General features: G+C 42.3%; 1 long non-coding RNA gene across 1 annotated transcript; it reads right to left on the reverse strand.

The window, feature by feature from the left end:
* Positions 1–794: 794 nt before the first annotated feature.
* Positions 795–19516, reverse strand: LOC115345460. The gene is made up of 3 exons (XR_003924840.2): positions 19064–19516; positions 9633–9722; positions 795–3328 (listed from the first exon to the last, which is right to left on the reverse strand). It is a non-coding gene; the product is annotated as an uncharacterized LOC115345460 (long non-coding RNA).
* Between the last annotated feature and the right edge of the window lie 1672 nt (positions 19517–21188).

Below are 21188 nucleotides of genomic sequence, written 5' to 3' on the forward strand. Positions count from 1 at the left end.
AGCTGAAAGTCTGGAAATACAGAAGGCAATTGGGAAAATACTAAATTGCATGTGTATGTGCTAGAAATCCATGTTTATCTAAAAGCCATGTATGCCAGTAAAAAGGAAGACAGTCAGAAGCTTTATTTTTCTTAATACTCAATTTTGATGCATTTGAAATGTTTAAGAGGTTCCAGTCAATTCTGGCAGTGAAAACCCCTTAGAAATCTGTATACATTGTGAGATATTGCACTTCACATAAAAAAACATCTCTACATTAAATTTTGGGGGCAAATATAAAAAAGGAAAGTGGAACTGAAGAAATGCATGTACCTGGCTGATTCTTACCTTTTCAGAGATTACTCAGGGGTGTGTCTCCTGAGATTTTTGCTAAAAATTCAAATTATGCTCTGTCCTCTTATTAGGGAATTGGTTTTCCCTCAAAATTTTCAAGACTGATAGAAGGTCAAAGAACCAACCTATGGCAAACATCCAGTCCAGAATTAAGTGCAAGTCAGATCTAAACACAATGAAAACACAAAATACACCATGCAAGATATCTGAGAGAGAAAAGCATATTAAGCTCAAAGATAAAATCATTTAGAATCAGATACGCACTATGACAACCAGGATGGACCGAGAAAATATTTGGCATATGGGAGAAGATGCAAGAAATGTCACAGATCAGCTTCGCAAATCCTGCAAGCAGCAGCAGAGCTTGCATGACACAGACAAGATCATGCATTGCTACCTCAGGTAAACTGTTCATAGAAGGAAACCTCAGTGTTGCGGTGATAAATGAATATGCTATGAGCTTGAAAGGAAATTAAACATTTATTAAATTGGACAATGGCACACAAGTGAGTACAATGCTAGAAGCAGTCTTATGTGCAATAAAAAAAAAAACACAACAGAGAGAGCAAGGGATATCCAGGTAAAATTCAGAGATTACACTGATAAGCCTGTCACCATTAAAGGATTATAGAGACTGGATATATGAGTAAATAGGAGACTGAAAAACATTTAAGGGTAGTGCCTAAGAGTATTTTCACTGTGCAAAGGCACAGCAAGCCCTAGACTTGAGCAAATGGCAGCACACATAGGAAGGTTGGTACAACATGGAATGCAAAGAAAAGCTTGATACTGATTTTCCAGCTGAAAGACGCCACCCATATCTCTAAGACTTTCCAATGCAGGAAAGGCTTATTGGTCTCAGAGTTGCCAACTAAGTAAAAGAGACAGCAAATGAAAGAAAAAACCCAACATGATTCTTTCTCAGTGGTACTGACACAGTATTCTGTCACTATAGATAAATGCTCATTTCCATTATCCTCAGTCTAACAATGTGGTGGAAACAAGTATTAAAATAAGTTATCAGTTATTGGCAAATGCTGTTGATAAAACTGGTGCAGTCAGATGCTAATATGTATTTAATATTAGATAATTTGATCTGCAGCAAGTAAATCCAATCCCCGGGTATCCAGCTGGATTCACAACTCATGCCTTTGGCAAAAGGAACACTGGTGACTTAGGAAAATGTTAAACCAAAATATTAATAAACATTATTAATACCACACAAGCAATCCAGAACATTGGCTGAAACAAGAGAGTATTTAAAACACACATTTTCCAAATATTTGTCTACTTCCTTTCTGTGGTGACAAAGCACAAGGTTAATGAATCAGTTACTTCTGCAGTAAAATCTCCACATTTTCCATCAGAAAGACAAGATAGAAATTTAAGAACTCCCTCTTTACTCACATTTAATTCAATTTCTTATTGATCCTTTGGAAAATGTCAATTAGATTTATTTTTTACAATCTAAAGACATGTAAAAGGGGACTTACCTATACCATTGCTGTAACAATTAGCTGAAGCTTTCAGGTTAGTCAGTATCTACTGGTTCATAAATTATCGGCCTTTTCTACGTAACAGACTTAGCATGATTTTATTAATGAAGATCCCAAGTTCATTAACACTTCCATTTACTGTCTGTGGCTCAAAAGCTTGGGGATTATTGACAAGGTTGAAACAAGCAAGAATATATTAACTAGATAAAGTAAATAATTCCTGAAATGCTATTACTGTATTTACAACTAAAACTTCAAGGTATGCTTTATGTATAATTTTGAGTATTTATAATGCAAGCTAATAGTGTCTGATGCAACATGTTAGAAAACCACACTAATAAAATAAGGCTTCTCACCTGCAGACAATGTATTTAACAAAACAAAAAATGAGAATTAGAATACTTATACTGAAAAAAGCTGAAGTTAGAGGAACTGGTGTTTTGAAATAATATGAAGAGATAGATAAAACGGAACAAACTCGCAGGCTACACCTGATAGTCCCTGGATTCACTAGCTTTATAAGGCTGACACAATACACATTTATGATGAAAATCAATTGTTCTAAACAAATATTCACAGGAGGCTGTGGACATAGGAGGTTGTCCTAGAAGACAGGCATATGGTGAAGAGGAACACACAACACATTTCCAACTCCAGGAACAATATTTTTTCCTTGCCTGAGCAAGTGACAGCTTGGTAGCAATTATAATAAGTTGAAACAACTTAATCTAGATATGGTATCACCAAGTGGGCTTAGCACACCCTAACAACAGTAGTTTTATACATCAAGAGACATCATCAACTTCATGCTACATTCTAAATCCTTCAGAGAATAATGAGGATCTTTAGCATGCTGGTTATAAGTCTTTATTAGCGCCACGTATCACACAACGATTTCTTTGTTCATTTTTGTTGTGATGATGATTTGGCTTGGATAGAAGGGTGAGATATTGAGCAGTTAAGTAGTTTAGCCTCCCAGGCACAGGAATTCTGTGGAAGAAGCCCAGCAGAAACACATGGTGGCTGAGCAGCTGAAATTCTGACTGATTACTGAATGTTATGCAAGCAGAGCCCTTGCATGGTTCCCTACAGTGATTTCCGCTGGCAGGAGAGGCTGGAAATTGTAATAAAAAGCAATAGTTGTCCATTACAATAGCAGCATGGTGAATTGTACACATGTTCAAACAAGATGTCAATGCTAAAGACTGCTGATTACCCAGACAACGCTTCAGTCACTAAACCTGTCTCTCAGCCTGTGGTGTTGTCTCACTCGCAGCTAGAGCTGGGGAATATGAAAGTTTTCCCACAGTTATTCCCCCCAATCCAGTGCTATTCCTGGAAGCACAGTCTGGTCACATTATTTGAATCCCCACTTCCAGCAGAAATGCTGATCTGGAACATTGCATCCTGTACCCCTCAGAACAGCAAATCTTTTACGGGTCCTCCTGTGACCCAAGAGCCAGGAGGACAGCATGGGAGGAATCATCAGCAAGAAAGCCCTAAATGAATAAATGAAATATGTTTCCCTTGGAGAGGAGGCTTACTGGAGTGTAAAGAAAACAAGCCCCATCCCTCCTCCCCTGCGTGCACACACACACACACACCCTAGAGGCTTTTGCAAAGCCACAGGAACGGAAATAATTTTGTTTGAATCCATCAAGCATTAAAATCCGTTCGCTGAGGGATTGAAGTGAAAAATGAGCCGGAGACAGGAATTAGAAGCTCACCGCCTGGGCTGTCAAAAGGGATTTTCCCCAGATAGAAAACAAGCAATTGGAAATGCAGGGAGGTAAATCCTTTCGGTCTCTGACATGTATGCATACTCTTGGTTTCCCCTCCCAGCCCTCTCAGTTCTGGGTTCCTGGAGCCAAACCTGGACACACCTCCTTGTGCGCTCTCTGGCCATAGCACCCATCCTTGGGATCCCTTTCCAGGGGTCTGCTCAAGAATGTCGCAAGCCTCAAGTAAAGGGGAGGTGGTAAGACACGCAGGGGAACCAGCTGCACTACATACACTGTGCTCACGGGTGGCCAAGGTGCCAAAGGGAAGACAAGGCAGCTGCTGAAAGGATAAACCAACAGCTCTAAGAACCATTTTATCTACTGTGTAAAATTTGCTGAAGAAAGAGACATGGAGCAAAGCTGACATAGTTATAATCACTGCACATCTTAGTTTACCACTCAAAAAAATAAACATGACACTCCATGTCCCTGAAATATGGTCTGTTTCTCTCAATACCAATACAAATATCTCTGCACCAGCTACATTTTGTTGATGTTTCAGAGGCTTATTTGCAACTGTAAGAGCCAGAGGCCTACTTTTTCCAAAACGAAACTGAGATTCAGGAAAATAATGTGGCAGCTAGGGAGAGCTGGGGCTACTGTGCAGAGGCCACTTCCAGCCCAGATTATGAGCTGAAGCATATAAGGTATGTCTCACATTCACAAATCTCTTCAGTCTCATAATGAGGCTTCAAGAAAGAAATTATCATCACAGCACTCTTTGGTTTATGCAGAGTAGACTTCCCCTTTAGTTGGCTGCCAAAACTGAAGGCAAGAATTATTTATAGTACAGCTTCTGTATGAAGATAATAAATACAAGCCACTGTAAAAAAGGCCAGTATGCCTCTGGGTCCACAGCACAGTGATGCAGGAGAGCCAAAAGAGAGAACACCAGAGAAACCTACAGATCTACCAAATGGCCTTAACAATGTGCTGAGACTTTATACTCATCAAACAGTACACCAGTGATATACTGCAGAGCCAATTGTCTACTTAGTGAAGAAGGGGTAGGAAAAAAGAAGTAGAGAGAAGAAAAAGAGAAGATGAAGAGCCAAACAGGCAGCATTTAAGCTATGGGAAGAATGAACAGAATGACAGGAGCCAAGGAGCCATCTAACCGCAGCCCAGTTCCAGACACACACATTGGTTTAAGAATAGGGCAGAGGTAGAACAAGAACAAGGTAAGCACTCATGCAACAGTGTGAATCCCTGGTGCCATGTGGCTTTGAATTCAAAAGCCAGTTAAGAGAACAGACAACTTGAAGAAGTTTAGTTTAACATAAAATTCAATAATTTTAATGTATGCTAATATGCTTCAAGATAAAGGCCACAGTTACCTAGATACAAAGACGTATGTGTTCATAGTAAATATTTTCTTTAACACACGCTGTCCTCTACTGTTGTGTAATATGCTTTCCTATTGTTCTGTGACTCTCTCTGGTAATAATACTACTACTTAGGTGGTGTTTCATAGCTGTAGATCACACTGTGCTTAACCCAGGGGGTATCATTATCTCTGTTTCACATATGGAGTCATGGAAGCACCTGAAGATGAAATGAGTCCATGGCAAGATGGGAAAAACAACTACAGTTTTATAAATTATAGTGTTAGCTTGTATATAAAAGAAACCTCAGGAGGTTTAAATGAGATTTGCTGGCAGCAAAAAGACTGTTTGAAAACGCCCATGAAAAAAGCTCATCTTAATGGCAAGCCAGGGATAAACAGGGACAGAGACAAAGAAAAGATAAGATGATAATTCTATGGTCATAGGTCAGAAAGAATCGGCAAGAGTCAGCTTAGCAGCTACAGTAGAAGGAGTTTGTGTTTTGTTCACACTGATGACATTCACAGTTGTCTCCCTGCTCTTTGAGGAGCTGATGAGTTATCAGCAGAATCTTACACCAGGACGAGAGCACCCAGACAGCTGAGCAAAAGGCTTGGGAAAAAGGACTGGCTGAAGTCAGCTGGTGGCTATGTGGCTCTAGGGACAATGTTGGAATGGCAGTTGATCTGCATCTGAGAAGTTGTATGTGCCATCCCCATTCCTGTCCCCCCCCTCCCGCTGAAGATGCTGCTGCACTGAACCTGAAAGGTCTGGTTATAAATAGCTTCTCCCTGCAGCTCCTCAATGAGCCACTGAGGCGGAATGAGTCATCTCTGCTGGCTCCATGGCCCCCCCAAATCAACTGCGTCAGGTTGGGAGCGTGGCTGCCAAAAGCAGTGGTACACACTGTTCTCTCTCAAAGGGCAGTGGCCTTGGGGGACAGGGACACTAAACAAACTAGCTCTACTCATTACTCATCAGCACCCGAAAGCCACATCACTTTGTGAATAAGAATAATGTAAAATCCATCAGAGCGCTTAGAAACCAACACTGGCACTTCAGCCCCCTCTGTCCACACCATTATCCATGCCACCCTGGTTTTCAACAGGAGCTTCTAACCCATTAATTGGTTTGTTATGGAAATGATTGAGCAGATCTCTAAAAGTGAACCTCTCATTCTGCTTACAAAGAACTTCTCCTTACCAAGATTTGGTGACATTGTTCAGTGGACGGACACAGTAACAAGTAGGTGAGCTGACAAACCCTCACCTCTAGGTGAGGGGTGCTAGTAGGCACACCTCTGTATTTCCTATGAGGAAAGAACATGAGAATTTTAATAAGAAAAGTCAGACAGATTTGCTTATTCCATTGTGAGAGCAATTCACCCAGGACCCACATCCTCTTCTAAACAAGACAATGCATGGAGCTGATAGACAGCTGTATCTCTTCTAGTCCTGTTGCAGGAAAGCAGAGTATTCCCCAGTGTGATTTCCTGAACTTGCATAGGACATCAGGTGACCAGAGTAAAGAAATTCTAGCGATTATTTGTTTTGTTCATGTAGGCTTTATTCAGAGGCAAATGGAGCTCTCCTGAAACATGGCCTTTCTCAAGCCTAAGGCAATAAAGATAGATGCTTCTTGAACTTCTGGATAAATACCTATGTAAGTAAGTAAAGTGCAAGTCCTAGCCAAGATAAACATACCAATTTGCTGTGATTAGCAGAGATTGGAGGGGTTGGGAGTGAGTACTTATGGTGCGGGAAATAATTTAAACCAATACTGGGTTAAAAGGAAGGAAAAGAGCATCAGGTAGGGAAGGAAATACAAAGTCAGTGCCGAAGAAGAACACAAGCAGGGTCTGGAAGCCAGTATTACTGTTATAAAAAAAAGCAAGATTTGGAGATAGGAAGTGAGGAAATCTCCTAGTGCTACATTTCTTTCAAACTGAGAGCTTAAGATAATGTGATCAAAGTGATTCTGGTATGTTTTCCATAAACTAAGTCTAATGGCTGTGACCCATGGCTCACTCAAGCATTGTGTGAGAAAGCAAGCTCTGGACAACAGGACAGGCAATCAGGAATATCTTACAGTTCAGTTGCAGCTAAATCTTTGCAAGTAGAATCTTGAAAAATAAAATTCACATAGCTGTTATTGGAACTGAAAACTGGTAAGGCTGATGAAGATCCACACAAACAGAATAAATAGAGCAATATATTTCAATTCCCTTGGTTTGTCAGCGTTCAGTAGTGCTGACAAGAGCAACATTCCCCAGCTATATGGCCACTGTAGTTCTGCAAGTGATCCCTGGCAGTGTACCGTGTGACGGCAGAGGGTATGTTTGCTTTTGGGTCATGCTGTGATGTAAAATGATGACAAAGCCTGGCAAATTTTTTGCTACCAGCAGAGGTGATACAGTATTGTCTCAATGGAGGCAGAGGATGATGCAGTTTTACATGAGCTGCCTTTTCATTTTCCCTCCAGTTTTTAATTCATCATCAAACCAACAAAGTACATTCTGTTAAAAGTTAATGACTTTGTTCTGGTAGAGTTTTAAAACCGACCTACTTCAGAATTTTATAAGTTCATCATGTGCAGCTTCATCATTTCTATATTCATGTTGTCTGGGAGTATTTTATCCTTGATGATTTTCTTTTTCTAAACAGAAGGGACTTACTCCATAGAAGAACCTAAACCTTGAAAAGACCCCTGTCCTGTTTTGTACCTTCTTCTCAGCACTTAGAAAGTTATTTACTAGTACCTGGCACCCATAAAAGGACAATTCTCCTTTCTGCTATCACCTCTAACCTCTCCTCCCTTTCCTCATTATTACCTCTTCTCTGTCTCCTAACAAAGATACAAAGAAGAATACCAGTTTTCTCTTGTGATGTTCCCCTATCAGTAAGTAACAACAGAAGATCCTCACCTCCTTACTTTTCACTGTGCAGAAGGGACAGGCTTATCACCATCTTTTCTCTCATCTCTAAATTTTGCCATTAGAAAAGATCTAGCCACATTGCTATTGATCCGTATATTCCTTAGCCTCCCTGTGGAATCCAAGCTTTACAAAGTTTGTACAACCGCAGACTAATTGTGTCTCAAGGATGTATGTGGGCTGTACCTGAGTGCTGTCACAAGCTCCTGTATTGTACCAGGCTAAGAAAGAAAATTGCAAAGGTCAATCCCTTGGTAACAATGTCAAACCTCTATCTTCCTTTAATGATGGGAGAAGGATAGAATAGGTGAACTCCTGGAATTTCAATAATTTCTTAGCAGTCTAGGATTTTTTACTCTCACTAATAAATGCATTTATCAACTGAGAAACTTAACACTTTGGTCCTTTGTTGTATTTGAATCTCAATGCAGGTTATTTTAACCGTGGCTGTAGTCCTGTTACTTGCCACTTGGATACAGACATAGCAGCCACTACAAGATATATGACATAGAGAGATAGCTCAATACTTAACAAAGCAAATTCTTTGCTCATTTGCAAAGATACAATTCCGATTACTTCAAGAGATATGCCCAGCGTACCCAGAGGGAGGATCTGTCCTAACAATGGGAGGGAATACTAATGGTGTAGTCAGAGGGTAGTGGTTCCCATATTTAAGAAGTACATTATATTTTTTTATTAATGAGCAAGAAAATAGCTAGTAGAAAGACAATGAGGTATATGGGAGGCAGGAGCCTTAGTGAGGGTTGTGGTTCTGATGGGAGCAGGGGAAATACTGAAAAAATACAATTTCTTTCTTTAAATATTTGTAAAGGCCAACACATCCCAAAACAGCCTTTCGGGACATGAGTGTCCTGGTTTACTTGGGATAGAGTTAATTGTCTTCCTAGTAGCTGGTATAGTGCTATGTTTTTGAGCTAGGTATGAGAAGAATGTTGATAACACTGATGTTTTCAGTTGTTGCTAAGTCAACTTTAGTCTAAAGTCAAGGATTTTTCAGCTTCTGATGCTCAGCCAGCAAGAAGGCTGGAGGGGCACAAGGGAGGGGACACAGCCAGGGCGGCTAACCCAAAGTGGCCAAGGAGGTATTCCATACCATGTGACGTCAGGCCTAGTATATAAACTGGGGGAAGGGGGAGTGTGGGGATCACCGCTCGGGGACTAACTGGGAGTCGATCGGCGGGCGGTGAGCAATTGCACTGCGCATCATTTGTACATTCCAATCCTTTTATTATTACTGTTGTCATTTTATTAGTGTTATCATTATCATTATTAGTTTCTTCTTTTCTGTTCTATTAAACCGTTCTTATCTCAACCCACGAGTTTTAGTTCTTTTCCTGATTTTCTCCCCCATTGTACTGGGTGGAGGGGGGGGAAGTGAGTGAGCGGCTGCGTGGCGCTTAGTTGCTGGCTGGGGTTAAACCATCTCAATGAGAAAAAAAAAACAAACAACAAAACAATTCCACCAAAAGGTGTCCTAATTGTCCCAAGACTGTAAGGCATCCTCTTGTTAACGCACACAGCGAACGTGGAAATTAAAGATACTGAAACCAATGCAAATGAAATAGCTACTGCCAGGAAAGGATGAGAACTTTGACAGAGCAGCTGAAGCTATATAGCTACTACTGCCTGGAAAGGCCGGCCATTTGCAATCATCAGACAAGAAATGAGAGACAGACGGTATCTCTGAAAGTAGTTCCTTCTGTTGAACTGGTGTTTCCAAGATCCTGTCTACATCCTTTCTCACCTGAGACCAGGTACCTCTCCAATGTCCAGGTCTGTTTCATCCTCATCTATGGCATTCTTCGGCTACTCTGAGCACAGGGAATTCCAGCTCCTAAAGACAAAAAGTGAAGAAGCAATTAGCCCAAATGCATCCATGGTATCAACTACAATTGCATGTGGGTTCTTTGTTTTTTAGACTAGGATTATTCAAAGTATTATACTCATTCCCTAGAAAAGCAGGCCTTTTTAAGGCCCTAAAGGCTGCCTGCCAAGCTCTCCAGAAATTTATACAGATCTTCCTTAAACATCCCAAGGGAGGAAGTTTTCTGTGGGGCTTACACTTATCTCTCAGGTTGTGTAGTTTCCCAGGTCATCCTAAGAAAAGCATGGTGTACAGAAGTGAACAGAGATAATCAGATGTTTTTCATAAGCAACATCCCCTTGCAAGAGACAAAAATTCATGCTAGTCAAGTTCCAAATTGGACACTGCACTTGAGAACTGACAAAGGAAATATTTTAACCCAAAACTTCAAGGAATAGGGGAAACAGTTCAAAAAAAGCCAAATCAACCCAAAGCAGATTCAGGTCAAAATAATGTAGGACTCATAGTTCAACTCTATTTTCTTTCCTGCATCCTTGCACCACCATATTTTTTCTCCTTTCTGATCCACTGTATCCATCTCACTTTCCCTTCTGCCTATTCTACTGCATTAAGCAGGGATGTAGTGATTATGCAATGAGGTTTTTCTTAAATTGCCAAGTGGCATGATTAAATTGTGTGTATGAATAGAAGAAAAATTCTCCTGATGGAACTAAAAAGTCAAGCACAGGCAGTCAGCTGCTGATGCCCAATGGCACATCCAGTCACTCGGCTATGCTGTACAGGGAAAGCCATGGTTGAGGTGCACTGTTATCCTACCCAGCTACAAGCAGGATTTTAGATAATGATGGGGACACAAGTAGTCATATCTGCTATCATCATTGCTTAGCAGAAAAAATTTATTCCTTTTAGGCTGTCCAGACATTTTAGTTTCACTTAGGACCCAGTTTAAAAAAAAGGTGAAAGAAGTTATTATTCCACTGTGGATAGGAATATGGAGGAGGTCACCATATGTGTCGGATAAATATCCTCCTGTTGCAAACTTATATCAGTCAGTCACCATCATCTGGTCTATGGGATAAAAATGTCTCAGACACTGTGCACTCAAACATCAGAATTGCCAATCTCATTTACTGTGTTTACTGCTGTTCAGCAGGATCAGCCATGAAGTATAAGGTGATTTCTTGTTCAGCCAACTGCCCTTTCCTTTCTTTTTCTTTTTTTTTTTTTTTTTTTTGTATTGCACCTTCACTTCCTCCCTTTCCTCAACATTAAAGGTAAAAAATCTGAGGAGACAATGACAGAGTCATGAGAACTGCAAAAGAACTGATTGTGCTCGTGTTAGGAAATTTGCTCTGCAGAACTTTCAGCAGATCTTCTCCAATACTGCTTTTATACTTGTCCTTCACTGATTTTGTTATACAGTATCAAAAAGACACTGCAGACCCACATCTGAATCTAGTGCCAACGCACTGAACAAAAGTTGCTCTGTCCCAAGGGAGAGGAGAAGCAGTGGGTAAAGAAGAGCAATGAGAGAAAGGGAGAGGAACACAGGGAAGAAAAGAAAGGCCAAGCAATAGCTGAAAAGAAAAAATCCTTTCTTTTTGCTCTGTGTACCTTCTCTTGTTTCTTTCTCACACTGAAGTTCCCCCCGTCCTCTCATCCAGGTAGTGGGATAAAGTGGTCTGCAGTACTGTGTGTAGCTGTGGCTTTAAACTGAAACTGAGTCCAAACCTGACTTTTCCATTTCTAGAGCTCTGGAAGGGAACGGGCAGGAGGTAAGAGCATCCCTGAGGAAGCAAGGCTTCTCCGGCAGAGCTGCTGCAGCAGCAAAGCTATTAATAAATGTTTGCAATCTTTTAATCATTCTGCTAAATTGCTATCGTGTTCTTGCAAACCCCATAGTGTGTCAGTGCAGCTGCCTCCTCCCGCCTGCCTCCCCGTGTTCGTGCATGTGAGTGAGGGGGAACATCAGGAACATGCTCAGATCTGAGGGCTGCTGCAGCGTTAGAGGGAAAATGATTTTGACAAGTGACTTTTTAAATCTTCCCTTTTCCAAAGAAAGCGGCCCTATTAGTTATATCTATAAACCATACTTTCACCTGGTTTTCCTTCTCCAGCAAATCCTGCCTGCTCGATCCAGACACTAAACTTTTCTTCATGAAAATATCACATCTGATCCATCAGGGCTTGGGACCCGCTACCCAAGAGGCCACATCTCTTGCGATGTGATAGTGCTGTAGTCGCAATCAGCTAGCAGTCACTCTGGCTTAAATAAAGATATTCTCAGCAACATAATATTTTTGTCCACTTTATGCGACCCACTATGGAGTGGATAGTCATCAGGATAAAACACAAACATATATTGCTTTTCAGGCTTTTTCTACAGGGTCAGTTAGTCAGAATATAAGTGGACTGGAAAGCTGTGATCCTATTTATGCCAAGAGATAACATTTCAGGATGAAAAGGATTAATACTTTTAAATTAATTGTCTATTTGCCTCTTCATGTGCCTAAAGTGTATCCATTATTGTCCAAACTAGGATATAACAGACAAAGCCACCTTCTAACGTCATGGTGGAGATCAGCTTAATCCTTTGTCTGTTCCCTCCCCCAGCTCAAACTCTCATCTTCGTCCTAATTATAATAGCATTTGAAATTATCATGGTTTAAAAAAAGATGCCAGCTTATATAATATTCTTATTGCTTATTAATGATTTCACAAGGGAGAGCAAGTTGCCTTGCATTCTGGGAATTATGCAAACTAAAGCTGAGCCATACCTTGCTGGGCTCCACCAGTTTCTTATTTGGAAGCCTGATGCGTGAGGATTACCATGTAATAACAGATGTTAAGGCTTTTAGTGAATGACAGGCCTGCCGCATATACTTGAACAAGAAGACATGACAGGCATCACATTTCACAGTGATTAGCCTTGGGCACTTTTCAGACACAGAAGACTCAAGGCGAAGTGACTTCAACCGCCCTGCAAGTGTGATAATTCCCAAGATGGCACAGCCTGAAGAGTTTGATTGCTGTTCAGCATGGGAGCTTATGAATAATAATAAAGAAAACATCAGACTGGATATCAGTGACATGGTTACACGGCACTGACAGCCAGAAAGACAGTCTGCTTGGATATGAAGTCCTTACGTCCACTACTTAATCTAAAGTTACTTATACCCTGTCCTCTAAACGTCACCTTCCTCTATAAAGCTATAATGTGTGAAAGACACTGAAGAACTAAACTTGAGATTTAGTATGTGTCTTTCAATTTTCTGTGTTTGTCACTGTGGTATCCTTCTGTTACAGAATACGGGGTAGAGTAGGAGGGAATGTGAATGGGAGCAGGAGCTCTGTATCCATGTTATAAACTGCTTCATTTTTATTGAAAAATGAGCTTCAATATAAGGTGACACCATCAGCCTCTGCTACTAAGAGACTATTAAAAGACTAATGAAGTTGCTTGCCCCCATGCTTACAGAGAAACACCTGCACCCTGCAAGTCTCCAAAATAAAAGAGCTCAAGTATGTATAATTTAAGTAAATTAATTAAATAAAATTATTTTTAAATTATTTTGTTAATGTCTGTGATCTGACTCACAGATGTTGTTCTTACTGAGTAACATAATAATAGAGAAATAATAGAGAGCTTGTATGCTTTTTCAAGCAATAGGTTTATCTATGCAGCAATATACATAAAAATGTTGAGAGCTGAAGCTCAATGTATGTTTTAGGGGAATCTAATAAATACTCAAAATCATAATCTTACGGTGTTTTAAAATACTACATCTTACAAAAAAGAACTTCATAACTACTGCTTAAATAGCTGTCCCTCTGTGTGCCACAAAGCAAGCTGAGGGAGTTTTGTTTTGGCCAAGTGGTTGGGGTGGGGACAGGGAAGGAGAAGAGATGGAACAAGTTAAAAGAATCAATGCAACTCCTGGCGACAAACCATCACATGTAGAAAATCTCCCATGTCAGCATATTTACAAATAAATGGGGATGTCATGCAGACAGTGCTGGACGTTAAGTTATGATGCTGGGAGTACCGTGTCCTCTGCTAGCCCTGCTGTTTCATCAGCAGTGCCCCACCCTGCTATTTACCCTGAGAAGTCCCTTAGGCACCCATTATGGTATCAACAAAGAGGAGCCATGCTGTGCAAAAACACTGGCTCCTGTGACACTACAGGATGAAGATCTTGCTACCTCTACACATCCTACACAGCGGAAAAAGAACCACCACACTTAACTGGCTCCAGCTTAGTTTCTTGACCCATAAGCAGGTACTAGTTCTAAGCTACACACAGCCCACAACACCAATTCTTGATGTGTCTCACGTTCTGTCTCCACACCATCTTCTCTACCTTTGCTGGCTGCAAGAGTGGTACTCGGCTTGGCACAGAGACACAGGCAGCCCGGGGTGCTGACATACAACAGGCATATGCTGAAATGTGGGGAAAAGTGAGCTCCCTTAGGAAAGATGGAAAATGAAACCAGATGCCACCAGTACTGACAGAGAGAAGAAACCAGATCTGATCCTTTAGATGACTTGATGGAAGCTGCTCATGTTCAGAGGCAGTAGGACCAAATTCAGCTCTAATTAAGTCACTAATGTTACAGCAGGATAAACATGATCTTTTAAGCATTACAGGTATGAAACAGGGACAGAGAAGGTCACATAGCAACAACTTCTTGAGTTCCAGCATGAGCACTACGGAATTTTACTGAGGTGGCCTGAGGGACATGCCCTGGGTCAACTGCCCCCAAATCATCTCACTGTGGCAGATGCCACCAAGCACTGCAAGAAGGTTGCTATGTGCATCACCAGGAGCTTTAGCTTGGGACCAACCAGCAGCAGGCAGAAGTCATCTCAAGTGCCAGCTCAAACCCCTATGCCCTCAGGGCAACTGGTGGAATCAGCCTAGCAAATGCAGCAAGATGTTTTTTAGTTTGCTTCTGTCTTCATGGTGCACATAGTTAGGAAAAGTGACAAATATTTACAGTCTCTTTGACTCAGGTGACACATTTAGGAAAAAAAAAAAAAGAAAAAAATAAAAGCAAAAGGCCCCAGCAAGCTTCCCAAAATAGGTCAGATGCTTCCAGTGCTTTTTGTCTTCTTCAATTTATAACAACCACTGCCTCTGGAAATCTCTTTGCACTTACTAGTCTTTGTGAGCACCCCCAGTCAGCACAGCAGACATAAAAAGAGTCACTGTTGATTCTCCCCACCCAAATCTGCACTCACACACTGCACCCTGCTCTGCTTTTGAGGGGCTTTCACTTACTGTGCTGGGCAGTGGGATGCTGCAGCTAAAATTGGATCTAGGCAAGAACAGACAGGTGGGGAGGTCTCTGTCGGAGTGGGTCAGGCAAAGAGTTGAGACCTGTGTGCCCCAACTAGGCAGTGACTGACATACTTCTTGCACCAAGCTGACACCAGTACAAGCCAAGACCCTGCAGCTGCCAAGGGGAGCCCCGGCCGTACCCCCACCGCGCAGCTCCACCGCAGCCCCCCGCCTCGCCGGCACGCATTGCTGCTGCCCTGCCAGAGCCAGGCAGCAGGCACGGATTATATAAGGTTGCTCCAGGGTGCCTGTCCTCTCTCCTCAGCACCACAGCTGCTGAGTGATGGATGCACTGGAAAATGTTTTTCATTGCCTCCCTCATTAGGGAGACAAGTGCTCTGCGGAAGACATCTTTGATTCGGTGCTGCTCTAGGCTGCTGGAGTTAAACATAAAGCCACATACAGAAAGGGTTGTTCCGTATATGGCAACATAAGCAGATACACCTTACTGTAAAACAGGACCCTGGCTTAATCTGCACATGGGAATTCAATGGAAAGAAAAAGCAGAGAGCAAAGATCTGCAAGACAAGCAACACTAGACTCATCATTTTTGTTTCAGAGTAGCCACTACACCAGCTCATATGTGAAGAAGTTGGCTCAGGGTAGGCTATGTTTATGCTGTAAGAGCTTCTATTATCTCAATTATTATATTACTTAAGTGCATAATAACTCAATAATTTATTTGTAGCACCCCTTGAAGTAGAAAAATGTTATCCTCATTTTGCCTATGTGAAACTGAGGCCTAGAGAGCTTAAGGGCCAGACTTTTATGCATATGAAGGTGCCCAACTCCCACTGAAATCAAAGGAAGTTATGCACCTAAATATTTTGAGGAGTTCTAATTAACAACAGAAGTCAGTGGGGCAGTTAGGAATTTCAGGTCTCAGGCTAACCAATCTACTAATCTTACATAATTGAACATGCTCTACTCTTGTAAAAATCATAACATTCTTTTCTTTTTCACCTTAACATAAATATCTCAACATAGTCTCCATTCTTTGTCAGACACCTCTACTCTCTGTGCTTACCCACAGGTGAAGTACTGGTTACTAAAGAGTCATGGGTTGGTTTGTTTTTTTTTTTCAAAAGCTTCCTTCCCAGAGAGGCAAGCTCAAGGGTTTGTTTTGTTGTTGTTGTTGTCATTATTGTTGTTCGTTTGTTTCTTTCTAATACTTTCCCTTTGGTTTACCTTTGGTTGTTCCACAGGTTTCTGCAACTTTACTGAGGAAAAGTCTTGCAGCATCACCAATGACAACCAGCCTTACAAATTGCATCTTCTGTTTAAGTGCCTTTCAGCACAGAACAAAACACTGAGTCCTGTCTCACTAGCATGCTCTGAGATCTGTTGTCTTGAAAATACTGGTCTCAAGTGCGGGCTGGCAGGTGAGTAAGTCTCTCTGAGTAAGAGGCCATTCTTAAGCTTATGGCAGTCTTTGCCATAACATTATGGAATGTTGTATGCCTCCCTATAGGTGGCAAGAAGTTAAAATCCCACTAATGCTATTGGATTCTTTGTGAAAGAGCAATTTTTCAATTACACATAATTAATAGTCATTACCCTTTATCTTCAGAGACCAGAACAAAGAACAATTAATCCATCTTAACATCCCCATTAAGGAGGTATTAAATATGGTTTTTTTACACAGCAGATTACACAGTAACTCATGTGGCCTACTGTTCAGTCTGTGTTCCCTAATGCGGAATGGAAAGAGAAAGAGAATCCTGAACTATCTGAACTAACATTCTAGTTTTTGCCTTAATTTAAGTAACTATTTTGGAAACAGCTGTTTTCTTCTTGCAGCAGCTTGCTGCAAATTAAAAGTGTGCTGCCTACAAATCTCTCATATATATGTCTCAAATCTCTCATATGTATTTGCTATATATTTGCAAACTATAAATTTTACCATATTTGCTAATTAAGAACAGTCAACTGGGCATTTTACTAATTTTTAACACGTATCTATGAGTAAAGTATTTGCAATTATTCCCGCTGGAGAAAATGAGGCCTGGAAGTTTAGGGCCGGCTTCTCACTTGACACAAAGCCTTTTTGCACTGCTCTTCTCTCACACTGGTTTTTGCTGCACAGGAGGACAAGACTTCTGATTCTGTGTACATTCTAGACAGCATGTACCAGACTCATAGACACTTATGCCCTTTATCAGATCTTAAACTTTGGCTTCAATCTTCCAAAGTGGCTTCCAATTTTCGATATCTTAATGGAAGCTCATCTTACAAGACTTCGGATGTCTCTCAGAGCATACAGTCATTATTAACCTGAACTGAAATTTCCTGTTCTTGACTATTAAAAAAAAAAAAATCAAAGAAACAAGAATTTATTATTTTGATCTTAAGTGAGTAGTCCAAGATCACAATGCAAGCCACTGAAAGAGGCAGAAATAGAATTTGCTTCAAACACATGGTTTTGCAAGACAAATATTCCACATGGCAGGATGACAGCAAAGATGAGGGCAGTGCTGCAGGCAGCATACGTGGCAGCTCTGGCAGACAGACCAGCAGTCTCTGGCCCCTGACAGCTTGGGTGCCCAGAAAGCTTGTGATTAGTGATTACATGTTAAAGTGATAAAAAAGCATAGCTTTTATTCCTATGTGTATTGATCTGAGGGATCCTGAGCTCAAAAGGGGGGAGTAGAGAGATCTAGAAAATGGGGGAGTAAAAAGGAAGGGACCAAGGGAGAAGGAGAACGTCCCAAATGTTAAATGAAAGCATCTGCATGAAAGGCTCCAGGCCAACATGCTCAGAGAATGCACTCTTCTGTCTCAGTGACCTTGTGAAGTTAAACTGAACAAAAAGCTTCAGGCAACATCAGACAGAGGATTTAAGATGCAGTTTTAATTTTAGCCAGATTGTTTTGTATTTTTGACTGCGGGGTTATGTGGGGATGCAATGTGCATACAGTGGAACAAAATGTAGTTGGCACCCACAACTCTGATACCACACCTGATGGCAAATTCAGTTCTGTGCTTCCAGGGGAAAGCAAAAATCATGGTCTTGGCTACACAAGGAAGATCAAGTTGTGGTATCACAAGGATGGAGTACCAGTGCATCCTAATTTTACTCCAGAATGTAATTACTTGGCTACCTTATGCATGAGCAACAAACAAGACCTATACTCCAACACAATATGCACTAATATGCTGGTTCCCTCTACTCACATTATGTCCTTGCTCTCTATCTCTGGACTGACAGCTATTTACTCTGAACAAATTGTTTAATCCCCCTGTACCTCAGTTTCCTCATCTGCACAATGAAAACATCCTACCTAAAAAGAGCACAAGAATTCACTGATATATGTTTTTTCAGTGAACACATTTGCTGGTAATTTTAATTAGAGCAAATAAATACAAACTCTAAGAGCTGGCTGCATACAATAAAACATATGCATTAATCACGATGTCTACTGCAGCTTATTAGAACAATTCATTCCATATAGTACAAATGCAATCTAACCTGCAACCTGTAGATTACGAATGCCATATAAATCCAAAATGAGGGTCTAGATCTTCAAGCCTGTAGTAAAATGTCAAATCACAAACTCAAATGGTAATAAAACCAACCCGGACTGATTGGGAATAACCCCTCCACATGCACACTACCACACATAACAAACACGAGCTGGGAAAATGAGACCTCAGTATTCCTCCTGCACCTCCCTAGCATCACCGCTTTATTGGACAATCACAGATGAACACTTATGCTGATAAAGAATCTTCTATCCAAAGTTCTCAAACTGCTTTACCAATTGTCTCTAATGTGTATAGGCAGTGCACGTTATTTGCCCCTGTCCTCGTATACTCTGTCCTCCATAATTTCTATTTGATAAGCTATCCCGAGGCTACATTGTCTCTCCAAGTCTGCAGGAGACATCCATCCTCTCTCTTGGCAGGTCTCTTGACCCACTCTTCAATTTAAATAGCATTTTCTGATTTTTTCCCTCTCAGATCTTTTCTTAGGAGACAGTTCTTTTCCCCCTTGACTGTATAACTCACCATCACTCGCGACAGTTTCTTGAATCACTGACTCTGGAATCAATACAGCAAAGCTGGCAGAGGATGGGAGCGAGGAGGTGGGAAAACAAATGTGAAGATGTTGTAACCTTTTAGTCCTGTGCTGTCAGCTCAGCACACCGTGACGCCTGACTGGACTCACACGGCTTGTACTAACACAGGCAGTGACTGTACAGGGAGCTGTGGTGGCTGAGGGCTGCTCTGTGCATCCTCCAAACCAACAACAGGGAACTAAAGGCAATATCGTACGTGAAATGAAGCAGGACAAGGCTCTCTCACAACACTGCTCTCTCTTTGCACCATGTCTCTCCTAATCAGCCTTCTGGACCGAAAACAGAGGCCTTTGCTATACATAGGGCCCAGCCCGTAACATGCACAGTGCACATGTCCTATTGGATTACAGGGCAGAGTGCACTCACATGGTCTGCTTGTCAGAGACCCAGCCGTGCCTCTGCAAAAAGAAGGAAATGAGGGAGGGCATCAGTGAGAGCAACCTGAGCCGCCCAGAACAACCCCAGCCCAGTCAGAAGGCAGGGTTGGGGGATGCCACCAGAAAGACAGGGGCAGCAGGCAAATGTACCTCGGCAGGCATGCTGGAAGGCTAAGCTGGGACCTTGCTCCACAAAGAAAATACATGGCAGTCTTCATGGACTTTGATATTGTTCAAAAATATGAGAATAGCTTATCACCTAGGAGCTCGCTGTATTGACAAGTGGAACAGATGACAGCTAGATCCCAGTTTGGATACTAAAATGCAAAGCAATATGGCAAAGATCAATGCAATGCAGCCTCTCTCATCAAGAAAATGCTTCTATCTGCATCAGCTTCAGAAACTGACAAACTTCCCCCAGTGCCTTTGATCATGGCCCAAAAGAAAAGGTCTCTTGGAAAGTCCATACTGGACTTTGTGCTTTTCTCTCCCCTGGCAATTCATATTCTGCAGTTCTCAAAAAAACTTGATTCAAAAATGTGATTAGAGGTGAAGGAGAGAGGAGCTAATAGAGAAAGGGGGAGAGCAGCAGAACAGGCATCTATTTCAGAGGGCAGAAGTTTATCACCCAGGACAGGATTTCCACTGGGTTTATCATTGTTTTCTTTGTCTAGAATTAAGGTCATTAAAGAAGATGTTTCCACTCTGAATTAGCAATGAGTTCCCACTTAATTTATAGTCCCTCAGCGCTCCCATGTGATTTGGCTCCAGGGACCTTGGTGAAAGCGTTTCTCCCGTGAATTACACGCCACCCTAACTAGCTCTTTCTCCCACCTCACACTCAGGTGCCCAACTCTCCTCTTCTCCCTTACTCCCCACCTTCCCCTCTCCCCAGTTTCTTCTTGTACCAGATCTTCCCAAAGAGCGCTCCCTGCTTCCTCAGATCATCTGTCACCGACGACAGCTTCGAAAACCACTACAGAAATAATAAGTAGCTTTGTTCCACAATTTTCTCAGCTGTTTTCATTTGCTAGACAGTTAGTACATATCCCAAAACGCCTCGTACCCAGAGCCTGAGGAGTTACAAATACTGGAGTAGAGTTTTGTGGGGTAGCGAAGGCGGAGAGCCCTTCCAGGAGCACAGCGGTGGCCCTGGACACTCTGCTAAAGCCCTCAGCCCCGGAGGGCAGACGGTGGCCCCCACAGCCGGAGGGTGACTGCAAGCACCGGGCCTGTCCTCGCCCTCCTCCCCAGGGCCTTCCCGCGGCTCCGGTCAGACGAAGCAGGGGTGTGAGGGCGGGACGTCCCGTCTGCCTCATTCCGACTCCTCGGCACCGGACAAAGCCGGCTTAGCCGAGGTGGATGGAAGCGACGGAGCGAAAAGGGCTAAAGCCAAACGAATTACCCTTCCGCAAACTCAAGGGAGCCGAGGGCTCGCCGCCGCCCCCCCCCCTCAGCCCCCTCACCTCACGCCGGCCCGCGCAGCCGCGAGCCGCGCGCGCCCCCGCGCGGAGGGTGCGGGCAGGCGGCGGGGTGGCCGCGCGGGCCGCCCCGACACAGCGACCGACCGACCGGCCGGCCGGCGGGGGAAGCAACCGCGCATGCGCTCTCCGTAGCCGGCCGCTGAAGGAAGGCGGGACCACAGGGGCGGCTGGGGCCGGGCTGGCTTTTCTTCTG

This window comes from Aquila chrysaetos, chromosome 9 (assembly GCF_900496995.4).
Source record: "Aquila chrysaetos chrysaetos chromosome 9, bAquChr1.4, whole genome shotgun sequence".
NCBI lineage: Eukaryota > Metazoa > Chordata > Aves > Accipitriformes > Accipitridae > Aquila > Aquila chrysaetos.